The sequence below is a fragment of the Cervus canadensis genome, chromosome 21 (assembly GCF_019320065.1).
Source record: "Cervus canadensis isolate Bull #8, Minnesota chromosome 21, ASM1932006v1, whole genome shotgun sequence".
Lineage (NCBI taxonomy): Eukaryota > Metazoa > Chordata > Mammalia > Artiodactyla > Cervidae > Cervus > Cervus canadensis.
The window spans coordinates 58,709,815-58,728,598 of NC_057406.1; the positions used below are offsets into that span (position 1 = coordinate 58,709,815).

Consider the following 18,784-nt stretch of genomic DNA (forward strand, 5'->3'; position numbering starts at 1 on the left):
CGGGCGGTGGAGGTTTGAATCTGGGCTGGGGACTGCCACGGAGGAGACTGGTGAATACCAGCGTGCCTACCTTTGTGCCCCAGCTCGGCTGGGAGTCACCTCGTGTTTTATATGCGAGAAAGTTGATCGCTTTCCAAAGAGGGCAGACCCCAGACCGAGGCTGACAAACATTCCCACAGCCCGTTAGATGAGTTTGCAAAGCATTTTCCCATCTGCAGTTGCATGGAATTCAGTATATGGAGCCCACGAAAGTTCTGCAATACTTCTAGGGTTGAACACCCCACCCAGGCCTGGGTCACTGGCCAGACTTGTGGACTATGACTTAACCTGTGAGAAGAATAATAGCATCTCCATTTAATAGATGAAGAAACTGAGGCTCAGGGAGACTGGATACAAGTGTGCTTACATAACTATTTTAGGTATTTCTAGCTATTATATAGCTAATCCTATACTACATATTACAGAGAAGATGGTTGATCCTTACCCTACAACCCTCCCTTATCTGTCTGTGCCAATTCAAATGACTGAATAAGTGCTCATGGCCAGGAAATGATGGAATCTGGGCTCAAACAAAGACCTTTTAGTTCTAAAACTTTCGTTGGTGATTGCTGAGAAGGTGAGAGCCAGCTCAGATGAGAACCCCTAGCCCAGTGTCCAGCAGATCCCCAGCAGTGATCCCTAAATGAATGAGTAAACTACTGAATGCGATCTTCATAAACACTCATGTGGAGAACAGAATTTACAAGCGTGGCTGCTTCATGACAACAGAGACTTTTGTCTGTTTCATTCACCACTGTGTCCTGAGCTCCAGCACAGGCACGATGGATGTTGCCTTTCAACATGGATGGATGGATGACTTTCTCTGAATGACTGGACACTCGAAACTATGCAACACTGGGTGAGAGGCAGGTCCTGCAGCTGGCCTGCCTGGGTTTCATTCAGTTTCACAGAAATGCCTCAGCTTTCTCATCAGAAAGCAGAGATCGTAGAGATTCTTCTTTTGTCGATTGTTGTGGGGATAACATGAGCTAACACGTTTAAAGTGCTCAGAGCAGTGCCTGGCACATTAGTAAATGTGCTGGGGGTATTGAGTGAGAGAGAAATGGACTTTGACTACATTTAGCCCCTGACATTCAGGATTTTCCTGTGATAGACGCTAATGCCGCCTAATTAATACAGTCCTCAGTTTGTGTGAACAATTTCTTTTCTTGTAGGATCCTGAGCCTTGTAGCCCATAGAGTAGGTTTTATTGTGTACTATAGGTATTAAGAATATTAAGTCATTATTACACATATACACAGCTGTATATATCATACAACTGGATATACAGGACGTGCTCAGTTGTGTCCGACTCTTTGCGACCCCATGGACTGCAGCCCACCAGGCCCCTCTGTCCACAGGGATTCTCCAGGCAAGAACACTGGAGTGGGTTGCCATGCCTCCTCCAGGGGGTTTCCCAACCCAGGAATCGAACCCAGGTCTCCCACACTGTGGGCGGTACAGGTACGCTTACAACATAACTGTGTTTCTAGTTATTATAATATGTATAGGTAACACAGGGGATCCTAGGTGGCGCTAGTGGTAAAGAACCCGCCTGCTAAGGCAGGAGACAAAGGAGACATGGGTTCGATCCCTGAGTCAGGAAGATCCCCTAGAGGAGGGCATGACAACCCACTCCAACATTCTTGCCTAGAGCATCCCATGGACAGAGGAGCGTGGCAGGCTACAGTCCATAGGATTGCAGAGTCGGACATGACTGATGCAACTTAGCATGCACACATAGGTAGTTCTGTACTACATATAACAGAGAAGATGGTTGATCCTTACCCTACAATCCGCACCTCCCCTTAACTGTATCACTGCCAAATTCGCTTCCTTTCCCAACTTCTGCGAGAAGAGCCATTCCCCAGAGCACACGGGGACTCTAGGTAGACAGAGTTTCGCTCAGAATGCTCCCATGGGGCAGGTGTCTTTTCTCTGTGTGCTGGACCATGTCTTGTCTTGCTCAGCACCCTTCCCATCACATACCTTGCTGTCTGTCCCTCCTCTGTGGTCCTGAACACGTGCTTGCCCTGCTCTCAGCATCTTGGTGCATTAACCAGAGGCTTCCCCTCCCTCTCCTGGCTTATCCCCCATCCAGTCACAGACTCTTTTCTCCTGAGAAGAGTCTTCATTCCTGCTTCTAAGCAGATAACATTTACCCCCGCATTGGTAAAATTACAAATCAGTGTATTTGAAAACCACTTTGCAAAGCACTTTGCTTTTCTCTCAATTCAGTCTAACAAATATTTCGTCAGCACCAACTTGGTGCCAGGCATCTTTACAAGGAATCTGTGCAGGAGGTGAGGTGCTGAGAACGGTACTGAAGTGCCCCGCGGCTCCTGACAAACTGGGGACTGTGCTCAACCCCCAACCACAGGTGGTACCTCCACATCTGCCTTCTAAGGGCCCCACCCTTCAGGCTTGTGGACCACTAGTGCAGCTGCTCCCCACGCAGCCTGGCCCCAGCCCCTGCCTCCATCATCTTTGGACCACTGGGTCCCAGCACAGTGCCCTGCACAGGAGAAGGGCTCCAGAGATGCTTGTAGAGAGGCTGTGTCAAAGGATCAGCAGCCCAGACCTCTCCCGTGAGGTCCAGACCTGGGGATCCAACTGCCTATTTGATGTCTCTTGGTGGATGTTTTAAAAGCATCGTACACTCAGCAGGTCCAAACCGGAACTCATGATCTATCCCTCAAGCCTAGTCTTCTGGATGCAACAACTAGGTCAGCCAAGGCCTCTCTGTTGCTGCCTCATGCAAGCCTGAGCCCAGCCATCATTGCCAACATTGTTGCCTCTTCCCTGCAGGCTCCATCCATCACGACATCCCTTCTGTATTGGCTCTCAGAATCTTTCAAATCTATCGATTTTTTTTTTTTTCTCAACTAGAGTAATACCCACTGCCAGGCCACCCTTCTTGCTTCCCTAGATGACTATGGTAGCCTCCCCACTGGCCATTTTGTACTCACTCTTATTCATCTTTACAGAATAATCATAGTGAGGCTTTGAAAATGCAAATCTGTTCAAGCCACCTTCAGTTTGAAGTGCTCAACAGCTTCTCGATGTTCTTAGGGAAAATCTCAGCATCTTTAACAGGGCCTGGCCCCTGTCTGGTCTCACCTCCATCTCAGCACACGTGCAGTCTCAGCTGTCCTTCCCGCCACGCTCACTCCTACCATGGGGCCTTTGCACATGCTGGTCTAGCCTCCTGTGCCCCCACCGTATCCTATTTTCTCCCTCCCTCAACTTCTCTGTGCCCTCCCGCACTGTGCTAGTGTGGGATCTACCGCCACTCTAGCCGCTGTGTGGTCAGGGGAGGTGTCAAGGCATGAGTGATGCCGATGGGAATGCTCTAGCAGAGAGGGAACACTTGATAACCTGGGCGGGGGGGGACAATACAGGAGCACTGTGAGGGGGAGGAGGCCTGGGACACGAGTGCAAGGCTGGCCTCACGTGGATGATGGTGCATCCACGGCACTGTGGGGAGGGGGCAGTGTGGATGCGGATGCAGGGGACGGGTGGGCATGGTGGAAACTTGTGACACTTCTCTTCTGGTTGCTTCTATTTCCTGAGTGAAATGGGAAACAGAATTGTCAACTGAGAGTGAGGAAAGGGAGGAAGGAAGTGAAAATTTTCTCCACTTGGTATGGGGGCAGTCCAGCTGGAGGGTTGCCTTTAACCAGGATGAGGGTGTGTGAGATAAATGCAAGAAGGGGAGGGGGAAAGGGAGTAGATTATGAAGACGGATCAGACTGTAAGCTGATAAAGGGAGCAATGAAAAGGCGGTGGGATCGATGCATTGGAAGCATAAGGTGAGGGTCAAGGGGTTGTTGGTGGGGGTGAGGGGGTGGGGGGATGCTCTTGGGAGTAAGCTGGAAGGGTGGGGCGTGGGAGTCAGAGAGGTTGAGATTGTGGAGGGGGCATGGTTGTTGGTAACTTCAGGGTGAAGGTTAAGACAATGAACTGGGTGGCTCAGGTCAGATGGAGGTTGGGAAGCCATTCAAAGTATTTAGCAAAGCTCAGACAAATTATTTAGGTTGGTACGAAAGTAACTGCAGTTTGTTGAACTTTGTTGTTTCACTTGTGGCGCTAGTGGTAAAAAACCTGCCTGTCGGTGCAGAAGACTTAAGAGATGTGGGTTCGATCCTGTTGGGAAGATCCCTTGGAGAAGGAAATGGCAACCCACTCCAGTATTCTTGCCTAGATAATCCCATGGACAGAGGAGCCTGGCGGGCTACAGTCCATAGCGTCACAAAGAGTTGGACATGACTGTGTGTGACTTAGCATGCACACATGCCCACATCATTTTAATGCACATTTCTTGCTTTATGGTTTTTTTTTTTTTTGCTAATGACATTACTTGCTGTTTATTTTATATTTATTTTAGACCAGGGAAGTGATGTTAGACAAAAAGAAAATTTGAGTGATTTTCTTATTTAAGTTCAAATTGGGTTGTAAAGCAGTGGAGACAACTTGCAAAATCAACAACCCATTAGGCTCAGGAACTGATAACAAATGTACAGTGCAGTGGTAATAAAGAAGTTTTGCAGGGGAGATGAGAGCCTTGAAGATGAGTGCAGTGGCTGGCCATTGGAAGTTGACAATGACCAAATGAGAGCATCATCAAAGCTGATCCTCTTACAACTATAAGAGAAGTTTCTGGAGAGCTCACCACTGACCATTCTATGGTTGTTCAGCATGTGAAACCAATTGGGAAGGTGGGTGCCTCATGAGCTGATTGTAAATCAAAAAAATCATCTTCTTTTATTCTATGCAACAACAACACACCATTTCTCTTTTGGATTGTGATGTGTGATGAAAAGTGGATTTTATATGATGACTGGTGACAACCAACTCAGTGGTTGGATGGAGAAGAAGCTCCAAAGTACTTCCTAAAGCCAAACTTGTACCAAAAAAAAGGTCACGGTCACTGTTTGGTGGTTTGCTCGCTGTGTCATCTACTACAGTTTTCTGAATCCTGACGACATGATTACATCTGAGAAGTATGCTCAGCAAATCCATAAGATGCACTGAAAACTTCAACATCTACAGCTGTCATTGATCAATAGAGAGAGCCCAATTCGTCGCACAATGCCCGATCACACATCACACAGCCAAGCCTTCAAAAGTGGAATGAACTCGGCTATAAGTTTTGCTTCTTTCTCTATATTCACCTGACCTCTCACAAACCGACTACCACATCTTCAAGCATCTCAGCTTTTTGAAGTGAAAATGCTTCCATAACTAGCAGGAGACAGAAACTACTTTCCAGGAGTTGGTCGAATCCTGAGGAATGGACTTTTATGCTACAGGAATAAACAAAGTTATTTCTCACTGGCAAAAATGTGCTGATTTTAATGGTTCCTATTTTGATTAATAAAGATGTGCTTGAGCCTAGTCAAAATGATTTAAAATTCACAGTCTAAAACTGCAATTACTTTTTCACCAACTATAATATACAAGATAATATAATACTAGCTTATAATATACAAGATAAAACCAAATAACTTCTATATAAAGACAAAACTAAATGTTCACTTTTATTTCCTATATACATCAAATACATATTATAAAACTGCTTATCAAGTTAAACATTGACGTGCAAATGATTCATCCAATTATTCTAATAGGCCCCAAATCAATGGTTGGTTTTTAGAAATTATTGGTGTGATCTTTTGATGATGAGTCTTTTACAAGCTAAATGATGGCCCTGTCTGGATGGAGATTTGACACAGGGAACCACACCAGATGCTTCTCACCCTTCTCTGTTAGAGTAAGAGTCATTCTGTCTCAGTGATACAGAGTTTTCTACTAACCTCTGAGGGACAGAAAACTAAGATCATGGCATCTGGTCCCATCACTTCACGGCAAACAGATAGGGAAACAGTGGAAACAGTGAGAGACTTTATTTTCTTGGGCTCCAAAATCACTGCAGGTGGTGGCTGCAGCCATGAAATTAAGAGATGCTTGCTCCTTGGAAGAAAAGCTATGAACAACCTAGATAGCATATTAAAAAGCAGAGACATTACTTTGCCAACAAAGTTCCATCTAGTCAAAGCTGTGGTTTCTCCAGTATGGATGTGAGAGTTAGACTATTAAGAAAGCTGAGCTCTGAAGAATTGATGCTTTTGAACTGTGGTGTTGGAGAAGACTCTTGAGTGACCTTTGGACTTCAAGGAGATCCAACCAGTCAATCCTAAAAGAAATCAGTCCTGAATATTCATTGGAAGGACTGATGCTGAAGCTGAAACTCCAATACTTTGGTCATCTGATGCGAAGAACTAACTCACTGGAAAAGACCCTGATGCTGGGAAAGACTGAAGGCAGGAAGAGAAGGGGATTACAGAGGATGAGATGGTTGGATGGCATCACCGACTCAATGGACATGAGTTTGAGCAAGCTCCAGGAGTGGGTGATGGACAGGGAGGCCTGGCGTGCTACAGTCCATGGGGTTACAAAGAGTCGGACACGACTGAGTGACTGAACTGAACTGAATTGAGGGACAGAAGATTAGTGGTGAGGAATGATTGAGGTAAACTGGGACCCAGGCTGTGGTGGGATTGATCCCAGTGGTCTCTGAGGTTGATGGTGATGATGAGGCTGTGAGCATCGGTTGGAGCATAAGGGGTCTCCAGGAGCACTGGGGGCTCTGTGGCCTAGGACTCAGTCTGACTAAGGCGGTGCTTAGGCTCATGAAGCAGTACCCTGGTGGTACCGCATTGCTATTGATAGAATTTAAGTTTGGTAGAACATCTATGTCTGCAGACATTACTACTAACAGTGAAGAGGGGTATCATCTTGTTTTCCGGATGCCAGCCTTGAGTTCTGCTGTATTTCTTTCTGGTTGGTGGCCATCAAGTTCAGGGATTGATTCAGCTTCAGGCACAGATAGATCCAAGCACTCAAATATCTGGTGTCTCTCACCATCTCTGTTCGTCTTTCCTCTCTCTCCAGGGTAGAGATTAAGGGATGACTAAATGCCTGGCTCTGGGGTGGTGGAGGGAAACGTGACCTGATCCTTGCCTTTCAGGGACGCATAGTTTTGAGGGAAAAAAATAGATAGCACAGAATTTACTAGAATGTAATATCTCACTTCCTATATTAGAGAGATATAAGGCATCTGGTCCCATCACTTCATGACAAATAGATGGGAAAACAATGGAAACAGCCCAATTTATTTTCTTGGGCTCCAAAATGACTGCAGATGGTGACTGCAACCATGAAATTAAAAGGCACTTGCTCCTTGGAAGAAAAGCTATGATAAACCTAGATAGCATATTAGAAAGCAGAGACATCACTTTGCTGACAAAGGTCACTCTAGTCAAAGCTATGGTTTTTCCGGTAGTCATGTATGGGTGTGAGAGTTGGACCATAAAGAAAGCTGAGCGCCAAAAAATTGATGCTTTTGAACTATGGGGTTGGAGAAGACTCTTGCGAGTCCCTTGGACAGCAAGGAGAGCAAATCAGTCAATCTGGAAGGAAATTAACCCTGAATATTCATTGGAAGAACTGATGCTGAAGCTCCAATACTTTGGCCACCTGATGGGAAGAGCAGACTCATTGGAAAAGACCCAGATGCTGGGAAAGATTGAAGGCAGGAGGAGAAGGGGATGACAGAGGAGAAGATGGCTGGACGGCAACACTGGTTCAATGGACATGAGTTTGAGCAAACTCCAGTAGATAGTGAAGCACAAGGAATTCTGGTGTGCTGGAGTCCATGAGGTCACAAAGAGTCAGACATCCTGAGTGACTGAACGATAGCAACAGGGCCTTCTGGGCTTCCCTGGTGGCTCAGTGGTAAAGAACCCGTCTGCCAGTGCAGAGGACGTGAGTTTGATCCCCGAGTGGGGAAGATCCCCTGGAGGGGGAAATGGCAACCTAAGTATTCTTGCCTGGAAAATTCCATTGACAGAGGAGCCTGGTGGGCCACAGTCTCTGGAGTCACAAAAGAGCTGGACATGACTTAGTGACTAAACAGCAACAATAAGAACACAAAGCCTTGTGGGAACATAGTTGTTCAGCTAACGTGTATGTTGCACAGACTGCATGCCATGTTCTGTGTGATCTGCTGAGGACACAGAGGAAAAAAATCGACTTTCTGTCCCCACAGAACTTTCCATCTATGGGAGACAGAGAGGAGGTGCTGTGCAGCAGCAGGACAGGCGTTCTGACAAAGCAGGGTGTGTCTGAGAACACAAAGAGGGCTGCAGATTCAGGTGTGTGAGCGCGTGAGTGCTGACACAGGCTTCCTGACTCAGAAGGTGGAGGAGTCAGCCAGGTGAAGCAGGAAGGTAGGGATGTGTGTGTGTGTGTTGGGGCATCTGAGGACGCAGTGGAGGGTGAGAAGGGATTCTAGGAAGAGGCAAGTCAGGGAAGAGCAAGGTCAGGGAAGTGCTGGGCACACAGGAGGGGGCAGAGTGTCGCAGGGCGCCAGGCCTGTCCTCCAGGGTAGAGTTGGGGGTAAGAGGGAAACCTGGAGGCAGCGCTGTGCTGGGGCTGGCTTACATCTCGGGAGCTGATTGTTAGTACCTCTTCATAACTCATACGAGGAGTTTGAAATCAGCCACGGTGCAAGTATTCGCACCACGGACATTGGCAAACACTCCAAATCAAGATCCTGTATCCCTGCACAGAGAGCCAGCTGGTAAACATTTACCAGCAAACCCCTGGATGCAGGACAGTCTCATATGAGGGGTCGGCCAGTGCAAAGACATGACATCTTCATGGGAGTGGTGATTTACAGAAAGATTGATCCTAACAAGAAGGTTGGATGGGTGAGGGTGAGGGCAGGAGATGGCTGGGGAGTAGGCAGGGATCTGATCCTTCTGGGCTTGTGGTCCAGGCTGAAATGAGGAGGGGGCATCTCCGTGCCCACTCCCCCCACAAGCACTGGCTTTGAGCTTCTGGAGGATGAGGAGATGGGGGAGATTCTTCCACCATGAGGGCTTCCCAGGTGGCCCTAGCCGTAAAGAACCCGCTTGCCAATGCAGGAGACATGAGAGACTCGAGTGCGATCCCTGGCTTGGGAAGATCCCCAGGAGGAGGGTAGGGCAACCCACTCTAGTATTCTTGCTTGGAGAATCCCATGGACAGAGAAACCAGGTGGGCTACAGTCCATGGGGTCGCAAAGAGTAGGACATGACTGAGGCAACTTAGCGCGCACACACTCCCACCATGAACTATAAAGGATTTTTCTGCCAAGGGGACCAACAACTGTGAGATTTCTACTGAACCCCCACTCCAGAAGGGCCAGCGATGTTGCACCAACCCCAGAGCCCACAGACCTCAAGCCAAGCCTTGGAGGGAAGGCCTCCCTTCCTTAGGGAGGAAGCCTAAGGACTGAATCTTAGGCTGCGGCAGCTCTGCCTCCAGGAATTCCCCGCTTCAGTCTGAGAATTTCAGCTTGCAGGTATTAAGTAGTTTAAAAGGAGGTTTCATCAGCTTTGTAAAAAGCACATTAATATCTCACAACACCAACTGCTGTCTCATTTCTTTGAGATACAATAACCTCTTCATAAACCTGGTCATTAAGGGTTGAACAAGCGCTGTTTTATTTTTCCACATATTCAGGAGAGGCTGAAAGAGCAGCTCAGAACCTGGAGGCCGCACGGAGGGAGCCGGCTGACGCACGGGTAGGAAGTCAGCGAAGTAATTTTTTAAGTGAAGCAAATGAAGGGTTTGGTGGGAGCTGCCGGCACTGTGTTTTAAACCTTTTCTGCTCCTGGCTTTTTGCTGTGCTGGCAGGGCCCTCCCTGATGGCAGGGATTAACGAGACCCCGGGGCGGGTGGGCGAGGCCTGGCTCGTACTTCTCTGGAAACCTCGGCCCCCAAGCAGTGCTGGCACTGGCGGCTGCTGGAAGGTTTGAAACAAAACTCTCTCCCCATTCATTCATTCATTCATTCATTCATTGAATTGTTTCCAATGGCTGCTGCGCGCTAGGTCTTGTGCAGGCTTTGGGTGGGGTTAGAGTGTAGTAAGAAGACGGTCCTGCCTGCCTGCTCTCCTGTCTGTCCTCAGGTGTGCCCTGAGCGCTCACCTTCCAGAAGCTCTTGGTGCAGCACTGAGCACTTTTGCACACATCTCTGGGAGGAAGAAAAAGTGATAGTGTCAGTTGCTCAGTCGTGTCCGACTCTTTGCGATCTTAGGGACAGCAACCTGCCAAACTCCTGTCCGTGGGATTCTCCAGGCAAGAATACTGAAGTGGGTTGCCTTTCCCTTCTCCAGGGGCTTTTCCAGACCCAGGAATGGAACCTGGGTCTCTTGCATTGCCGGTGGATTCTTTACCATCTGAGCCAGCAGAGACTATCTTGTCCTGACTCTTGTCAGCTGCTTCTTTAGTTCTTCCAGTGTGGTGTGGGGAAGAGACTGGACCCCAGACTCAGAGAGTCCCAGGCTCAGAGCCCCGCTCTGCTAGCTATCAGCTGTGCCGCCCTGAGCAAGTCATGTGACCACTCTGTGCCTATTTCCTTCTCCGTAAAAAGGAAATCCCTGCCCTGTGGGGGTGATTCTGAGGACTCAATGAGAAAGCCCTTTGTGCAGTTCCTAACTCAGAGCAGCACTCAACGAATGTCATCCTTCCTTCTCTTTCTTCTTCAAATGACGCCTCTTTCAAGAAGCCTTTCTTGATTGCCCTTAGTTGGAAAGACTCTTTCTCTCCTCTGTGCCCCTCTGAAGCGCGTCTAGGTTTTAATGAGCGTAGGAGTCACTAGGGAATCATGTTAAACCAGTTGCTGACTCAGTGGGTCTGGAGTGGACCCTGAGACTTGGTATTTCTTGCAAGCTCAAAGGCAGTGTTGTGATTCAGGGTCCCTGGTGGACTGCATTTTGGGTTGGTTTTGAATACTTTGTATCTGCTTTGATCATATTTTGGGCTCTGGTATCATTGTTCAGGGAGAAAATGGCTTCAAATCTGTAAGTTCCTCAAGGGCAGAATTTCCTTGATTATAAGAGCTTCCATGTACATTTCAGTGAAATTGGGATGTGTCTTACAATTGATGGGTTCATTTACTGCTGTGTGTCTCTCTTCCCCCGAAAAATCATTATTACATTGATGGTGTGTCTTACAATTAATGATAATAGCTACACGACAAGTGTTTATTGAACAAATGGACAAATAAACAAATGAATCTGTGTGTGTAGGTCTATGTGGGCAGAGAGTATTCTATACATTTCCATTCTCCTGAACAGATGAACATTATGCCAACTATTAGAATCCCTGGGGCACTAGGATCTTTTGTAGCTCTCTTATTAGAGCCTATTTGAGGGACTTCCCCCGTGGTCCAGTGGGTAAGAGGCCATGCTTCCCAATGCAGGGTGCCTGGGTTTGACCCCTGGTCGGGGAACTAGATTCCATCTGAAACAATGGAGATCGCAGATCGATCCCATGTGCTACAGCTAAGACCTGGCACAGCCAAATAAATAAATCAATATCTAAAAAGCCTATTTGACAGCCTCAAAATATGTGCACACCCCAAACCCCAGCAATTTCCTTTAGAAATTCGCCCTGGGAAACCTTTGCCTGTATACCTGAGGAGGTGTGTACGAGAATGTTCCAAACAGCGGTGCTTGAAACAACACAACCCTGGGAACAACTCACATTTTTCTCATCAGAAGAATGATAATAACTTGGAGCATATTAATATAATGAGATATGACTCAGCAGTGAATGGGAGTAGATTACAGCTACACTTGTCCACACAGGTGAATTCCACACGCATTGTACTATACAGAAAACACACAAAAATAGACTCACGGCATAGAACACAAACTGATGGTTACCAGAAGGGGGGGGGCAGGGTAAATCAGGAGTTTGGGATTAAAATATACACACTACTGTGTAGAAAATGGATTACCAACAAGGACCTACTATGTAGCATAAGGAACTGAATGCAATATCTTAGAATAACTTGTAATGGAAGAGAATGTAAAAAAGAGTATGTATATACAACTGAATCACTTTGTTGTATACCTGAAATGAGCACAACATTGTAAGTCAACTATATTTCAACAAACATTTAAAAAAAATACTGAACATACAAATCAAGCCATGGATAGATATATGTGGTATGATTCCATTTACACAGAGTTAAATCTGTACAACTGGACAATAGATTGTTTAGAACGTGGGTTCAATCCCCGCTCCAGGAAAATCCCACATGCCGCATGGCAACTGAATCCAGGCATCACAGGTATTGAGCCAGCGCTCTAGAGCCCCTGAACTGCACCTGCTGAAGCCTCAGTGCCTAGAGCCTGTGCGAGAAGCCTGAGCCCCACGAAGAAGAGGAGCCCGCGCTCGCTGCAAGCAGAGAAAGCCTGAGTACAGCAGCAAAGACCCAGCACGGCCATAAATAATACTAAAGGAAAGAAAAAGGAAATACGTGGTTGTGGTGAAACTGTAATGTCAAGCAAGCAGTGTTAAACACAGAATTCAAGAGGGTGTTGACCAGAGAAGAGGGAGGAGGGGGAAGGGAGGGGACAGGTCAGCTTCAGGGTACTGGGATGCTCCATTTCTTCACCTGGTGGCCAGTTCACAGGCCTTCATTTTATCGCTGTTCTCTGTACCTCGCTATGGCAGAGGCTACTGGCTGTTTCCTAACGTCCTGTCTTCTCCATCTTCCCATATTTTGCTGGACAGGTGGCTTCCTAGAATATAGACTTTAGTTCCCAGCTGCTCTTGAAGCTAGAGGTGACCAGGTGACCAAATTCTGATCAATGGGATGGAAGGGGACGTGGAGGGAGCGACATCCTTCAGGGGATGGCATGTGCCCTTTCCTCTGGGCACATGGAATAGAGAGCTCCAGTTGCCATCGTGGACCATGACTCAACCTTGAGTACGGAGAGCTGCATGATGGAAGAATCAAAGACGTCTGGGCCATGCCATCAGTGGAGAGTTTTATCTCCCAGATGTCATATCTCCAGAGCTGGGTGATGAGAGAGAAGTAAGCTATCTTTTTGAGCTAAATAACAACCCTTGTTTCCAAACCTAATTGTAATCAGTGTAATCATGCAGGTTAAAATAGTCTTTTATATGTACTTAAAATAAGATACTTTTTAAAGAACCCTGATGCTGGGAAAGATTGAAGGCAGGAGAAGGGGATGACAGAGGATGAGATGGGGACGACAGAGGATGAGACGGTTGGATGGTATCACTGACTCGATGGACATGAGTTTGAACAGGCTCTGGGAGGTGGTGAAGGGACCTGGCATGCTGCAGTCCGTGGGGTCACAAAGAATTGGACACAACTGAGCAACTGAACTGAAAGAATACTTAGTGCTTGCATAGAGCAGGTTCTAAGTCTCTGCAGAATAATTGAGCAAAAGGATGAATTAGAAATTGTCTCAGTCTTATTCACAACCCCTTTGGTCAGGATAAACTTTGCTCCGGTTCAGTGCTGGCTGTGGCCTTGACTAAGGGAAGACATGGGTGGGGTATTGCTGAGAACCAGGGTGCAAGTCAGCCTTAGACAAGGGAACCAGGAAGAAGGTGCAAGAGAGTGGGTTTGACCTCACACAGGAGGAGTGGATGGATCCTGGTGGAGATAAGTGAACCAGGATTGTCAGTGCTTAGAGACTGTGGACAGGCCCCCAGGTGGTGGCCAGGGCCCTACCCTGGGGGCTGTGTGTCCCAGGCAGGGGTACTCTTACTGGCTGGTGGGTTATGCGGACCTGACCAAGAATGAGAACTTGGGAGGATCTAGGTTCTGAACTCCAAGGCCCCTTCATCATAACCTTGTATCTCTGTCCCCCTCACTCCATAGTGTTGATGCTGGAGCAGGCTCCCAGGGAGAGGAAAACCTCATACCCTCAAGTACCACCATGTGATTGAAAGCCTTGCCCAGTGATGTTAAGGACCCTACACAGAGGTAACGAGTCAACCTAAAATGTACTTTATCAAGCATGCCTGTAGGTTTGAGTGTTGTCATAAGCCATGCAACTGTCCTCAGAAACAATTCTTAGTTCAGCTCCTGCTGCTAGAGAGGCAGGGAGGGTCAGCGGTTAGTCTCAGAGTCTGGAGGTGGGCAACCTGGGTTCATATCCCAGTTGTACCACAAAACCCCTCTGAACCTCAGTCTTTTCATCTGCAATACGGGGAGACAGTAGACCTATCTCATTGGGGCTGTGAGAATTGCATAAAACGCTACATTGAGAGGGTTTATCACAGTGCCTGGCACACAGTAGGTTGTCAGTAAGTGTCAGGCACTACTGTCTGGGGCCCATGCTGGGGGTGCAGATGGATCAAACAGTCCCTGCTCTCAAGAAGCTCCCGGACTAGTCGGGGAGAGTAGTGATTACTTTCTGTGTCAGGATGCTCCCAGGTGGAGGCAGGCCTAGGGAGGAAGGGAGCCTGATAGGCATAGACCCTCTGGAACAGGACTGATCAAATGGCTCTGTCAACCCCAGGAGTGGGCAGACAATGAATAAATACTGTCATGTGCCAACAGCTCTACATTCATCTTGAGAGCCTGGCGGTGCTGTGGAAAGATGGCTGGGCTGCTTAGTGAGAGAGCTGGTGCTTGCGCCGTCTTTTTGCCATGTCTTAACCATGTGATCTTGGGCAAGTCATTTACTTCAGGATTCATTCAGTACTTCAGCCAGTTTTCATTTCTACTGAATGCCCATTAACTACAGTGATTGAGCTGGGCACCGTGGTAGAGAGGGGATCAATATAGCTGCTGCTGCTAAGTCCCTTCAGTCGTGTCCAACTCTGTGCAACCCCAGAGACGGCAGCCTACCAGGCTCCCCCATCCCTAGAATTCTCCAGGCAAGAATACTGGAGTGGGTTGCCATTTCCCTCTCCAATGCATGAAAGTAAAAAGTGAAAGTGAAGTCGCTCAGTCGTGTCTGACTCTTAGCGACCCCATGGACCGCAGCCTACCGGGCTCCTCTGTCCATGGGATTTTCCAGGCAAGAGTACTAGAGTGGGGTGCCATTGCCTTCTCTGATCAATATAGCAGGACTCCCTAACCCTCAGAACAGTGTCTAGAAGGCACTGAGACAGAGTCAATGTATCTGACCCAGGGTGAAAACAACAACAAGGGCAGGATGGTCATGGTTGGCCCCTTGGAGAAAGTCAGGAGTGAGGTACTGGATTAAACACTGTACATTCAATCCTAAAAAAAAAAAAAAAATCCCTCTATTATTTTCTCCACTTTAAAGGTGTGGAAACAGAGGAACCGAGAGATGAAGACATGCACTGAAGGATTCACAGTGTGAGCCAAATAGCTGGGATTTGACCCCAGGCAGTGAGGCCAGAGAACGGATACTTTCAAACTGTGGTGCTGGAGAAGACTCTTGAGAATCCCTTGGACTGCAAGGAGATCAAACCAGTCAATACTAAAGGAAATCAACCCTGAATATTCACTGGAAGGACTGATGCTGAAGTCGAAACTCCAATACTTTGGCTACCTTATGCGAAGAGATGATTCATTGGAAAAGACCCTGATGCTGAGAAAGATTGAGGGCAGGAGAAGGGGGCGACAGAAGATGAGATGATTGGATGGCATCATTGACTCAATGGACATGAGTTTGAGCAAACTCTAGGAGATGGTGAAGGGCAGGGAAGCCTGGTGTGCTGCAGTCCGTGGGGTCATAAAAAGTCAGACACCACTGAGTGACTGAACAGCAACAGTGGGGTTCTAGTGAACCCCTGTTACTGTTACTGCAGAGCATGGGATGCTGGAGGGTGGGTGGAGGGTGCGTCGTTTCGTCTGAGTAGTGGTGAGTTGTCAGGAAGGCTTCCTGGAAGAAGTTCCATCTCAGATGAGCCACGAGAGATAAGTAGAAATTGTCAGTTGAATGGAAGGGCAGGGAGGTGCTGGGGGGAAGAGCAAGGGTTAACCGAAGAAAGAAGATGGGATCCTGCCATCATTAGCTTTGGTCTGTCTGAAGGACAGATGGTTGGGCTGGATATAAACATGTGTGTGTGCAACCAGTCTGGAGAGATAGTAGCTGTGGTTAGATTATTCAGGACCTAATAAGCCATTAGAAGTATAAACTTAGGAGCGGTGGAGAGCAACTGAGGATTTTTTAAGCAGGTGGTTGATGTGACCGGACTTGTGATTTAGGGTGATAGTCCTGGTGGCTGCACGGGGCGTGGACTGGAGAGACAAGCCTGGAAGCCATGAACCCAGTCCAAGCCACCAGCATCTCTTGCCTGGACCATTGCAACAGGAGTAGTCCAGGTGAGAGATGGGGTGGCTCAGACAGGGTGGGGACAGTGACGATGGAGAGACCTGTGTGGGCATGAAGTCAGTTGAGATTTATTTATCTGTAGTATGGGGAAATGGGCCAGTCCTGTTTCCCTGAGGGTGTGATTGAATAGATGAAATGAGATGAAATTGAGAGCTAATAAACTCCCTTGGTAAATTGCAAAGCCCTGTGCAGGGGTGCAGGCTGTTTGGCCCAGGCAGCCATTAGGGATGAGACGGGGCCAGACTCAATTCTCCCTCCGTATACACTTCCTACTCCCCGGACAAACTGCTGCTCTAAGATTCGTTAGTTGTGCCGCCTTGGGTTAGTCACTTCCCCTTCTCTAAGCTTCTGTCTTCTCCTTATGTTGTTGCAAATACGAATAAGATAATGTGCTGAGTACTTGACATTGTGCCACCAAGGAAGTGCTAGGAAATAAAAATCTTTACAGGGCTAGCGTCTCTTCCACTACTCCATGTGCAAAGATCATGGGGCCTGGCTTCCAGGAGGTGTCCCACAGGCACTGTCCACTGAGGGACCCTCGTTCCTGCCAGCATCTCAGGAAGTCACCGACATATTGTCTAGATGCCTCCAAGGAGTGAGAAGACGTCAATGGCCTTTCCTTTTTTGCAGAATCTGCCTTAAATTTTTGACCACCAATTTCCCCCAGCCCCCTTTGGTTCATTTTCATCTGCTTAAGTACATTCAATTTCATGGCAGAGATCCAGTCCAAAGTGGTTAAATGCCACCCAAACCACTGACCCACAAGGATGGACATGCTTCATGGGATGAGGATCCGTATACCTGGGAATGCCCATCTAACTACACTCTTGTTTTCCAAGCCAAACACAAAACTCAGAAATCTTGTCTTCCATTCCTACAGCACAAAGGGTGGATATCTTTAGAACCAGATTCCCAGCCATGCCCAGTTGGAACCAGAGCTTCCCACCTTATCTGCTGTGACTCTTGTCTCCCGGCTATGCTGGACTCAGGAAAGCATTTGGGGACCTCCCTGGTGGTCCAGTGGCTAAGTCTCTGCGCTCCCAGTGCAGGGGGCCTGGGTTCCATCCCTGGTCAAGGAACTAGATCCCACTTGGTGTAACTATCAGTAAGACCTGGCACAGCCAAATAAATAAACAAATTTAAAAAGAAAAGAAAAGCACCTGCCCCTTCTTCTTTCCTCATCATTGCTTACACTTTCCTTCCTCACAGAATCAAACTCTCCTCTCTTCCCTGTCTGACACAATGTCTGTTTTACTCTAGAGGGTAGCAGTATACAGGCAGGACCAGGACTAAGATCAAGTGCCTAGGGTCCAAATTTCAGGATGCGCTCAGCTTCAGGGTCGTGCAGTTTCAGGGAGCATCTTCTTCAGTTTTTTTTTTTTGTGTGTGTAGTTTGCCCTTAGCCTGGCCCAATAGAGGGGAGATGTCAGATCGGTACCTGGGTGGGAGTTATGTTTTCGGAACTGCTTCCCAAGGTAGTGAGCTCCCTGTCATTGGAGGGGTTCAAGCAGAAGGTGGCTGTTAGGGTTGTTGAAGGGGGCATGTCTGAACTAGCTGGGAGGTGGAGTAGGTGCTTCTGAGGTCTTCCATCTTCTGGAAGCTAGGATTTATGGAGCCCTCCCTGATCCCACAGCTTAGGGCTGTCTATCCTTCCTTTCAACTCTGCATTTACCTCCAAGATCACTCATCTGGCAATTAACCACAGGCTGCCTCATGACAGCTCTTGTATTGCTGTCTTTTCATTTCGGATTTCACGAGTGTATGTGTCATTTTCTGAATAGCGTTCCACATGTACTGAGGACAAGGAGTGAACCTCACACTCTCTGTTCTCAGTGGATATGAGAGCCTCTCTAATGCTTATTCAAAATCCTCTCTGTGCCGATACTTGATATCTCACCTAATTCAATGATCACATCAACCCCTTGGGTAGATATTAATGAGCCTATTCTACAGATGAGAAACTGGAAGCTAGCTGAGTTATTAATAATATTAGTTCATTAATTAATATTACCTACTGTTTAAAATGGAAATGCAGGAATGAAGGTATCAGACTGGGTGTGGAGCTTTGGGCAAATTGCCTAAGGGCTTTATGCCTCGGTCTCCTCATTATAAAATGGGATAATAACATCATTGATTTCACAGGTTCTTATGAGAGTTGAATAAGTGAACATACACATAAAGCTCTTAGAATAATGCATTCCCTGAGCTTTCGGTGCGCAGTTACCTGTTATTATTATTGTCATCGTTATCCATAATAACAGGAAAGAGAATGAGTAGAATGTGAGTCTTAGTATTTCCAGGTGTATGGATAGATCTGGACCAGTCATCCAGATAGGAAGACAGGCCACTCACCATCAGAGCTGGTGAATTTTCTCAGAATTGTCCCTCTCCCCAGGAGAGAATCCTGCCCAGGAGCCATTTGTAGACACGGAGACATGGATTTCTCATGAGTCTAACTGACAAGAATCACTGCCACAGAACTTGCTCACCTTTGGGGAAACTTCAACAAAGCATTTTCAGAACTACAAAGCTGAGGGCGAGTCTTGGTCTTCA

General features: G+C 47.4%; 1 protein-coding gene across 1 annotated transcript in view; it reads right to left on the reverse strand.

Annotated features, from left to right (window-relative positions):
* CACNG2 (calcium voltage-gated channel auxiliary subunit gamma 2) overlaps window positions 1-18,784 on the reverse strand; it is a 120,087-nt gene that overhangs the window by 22,058 nt on the left and 79,245 nt on the right. The window lies entirely within an intron of this gene.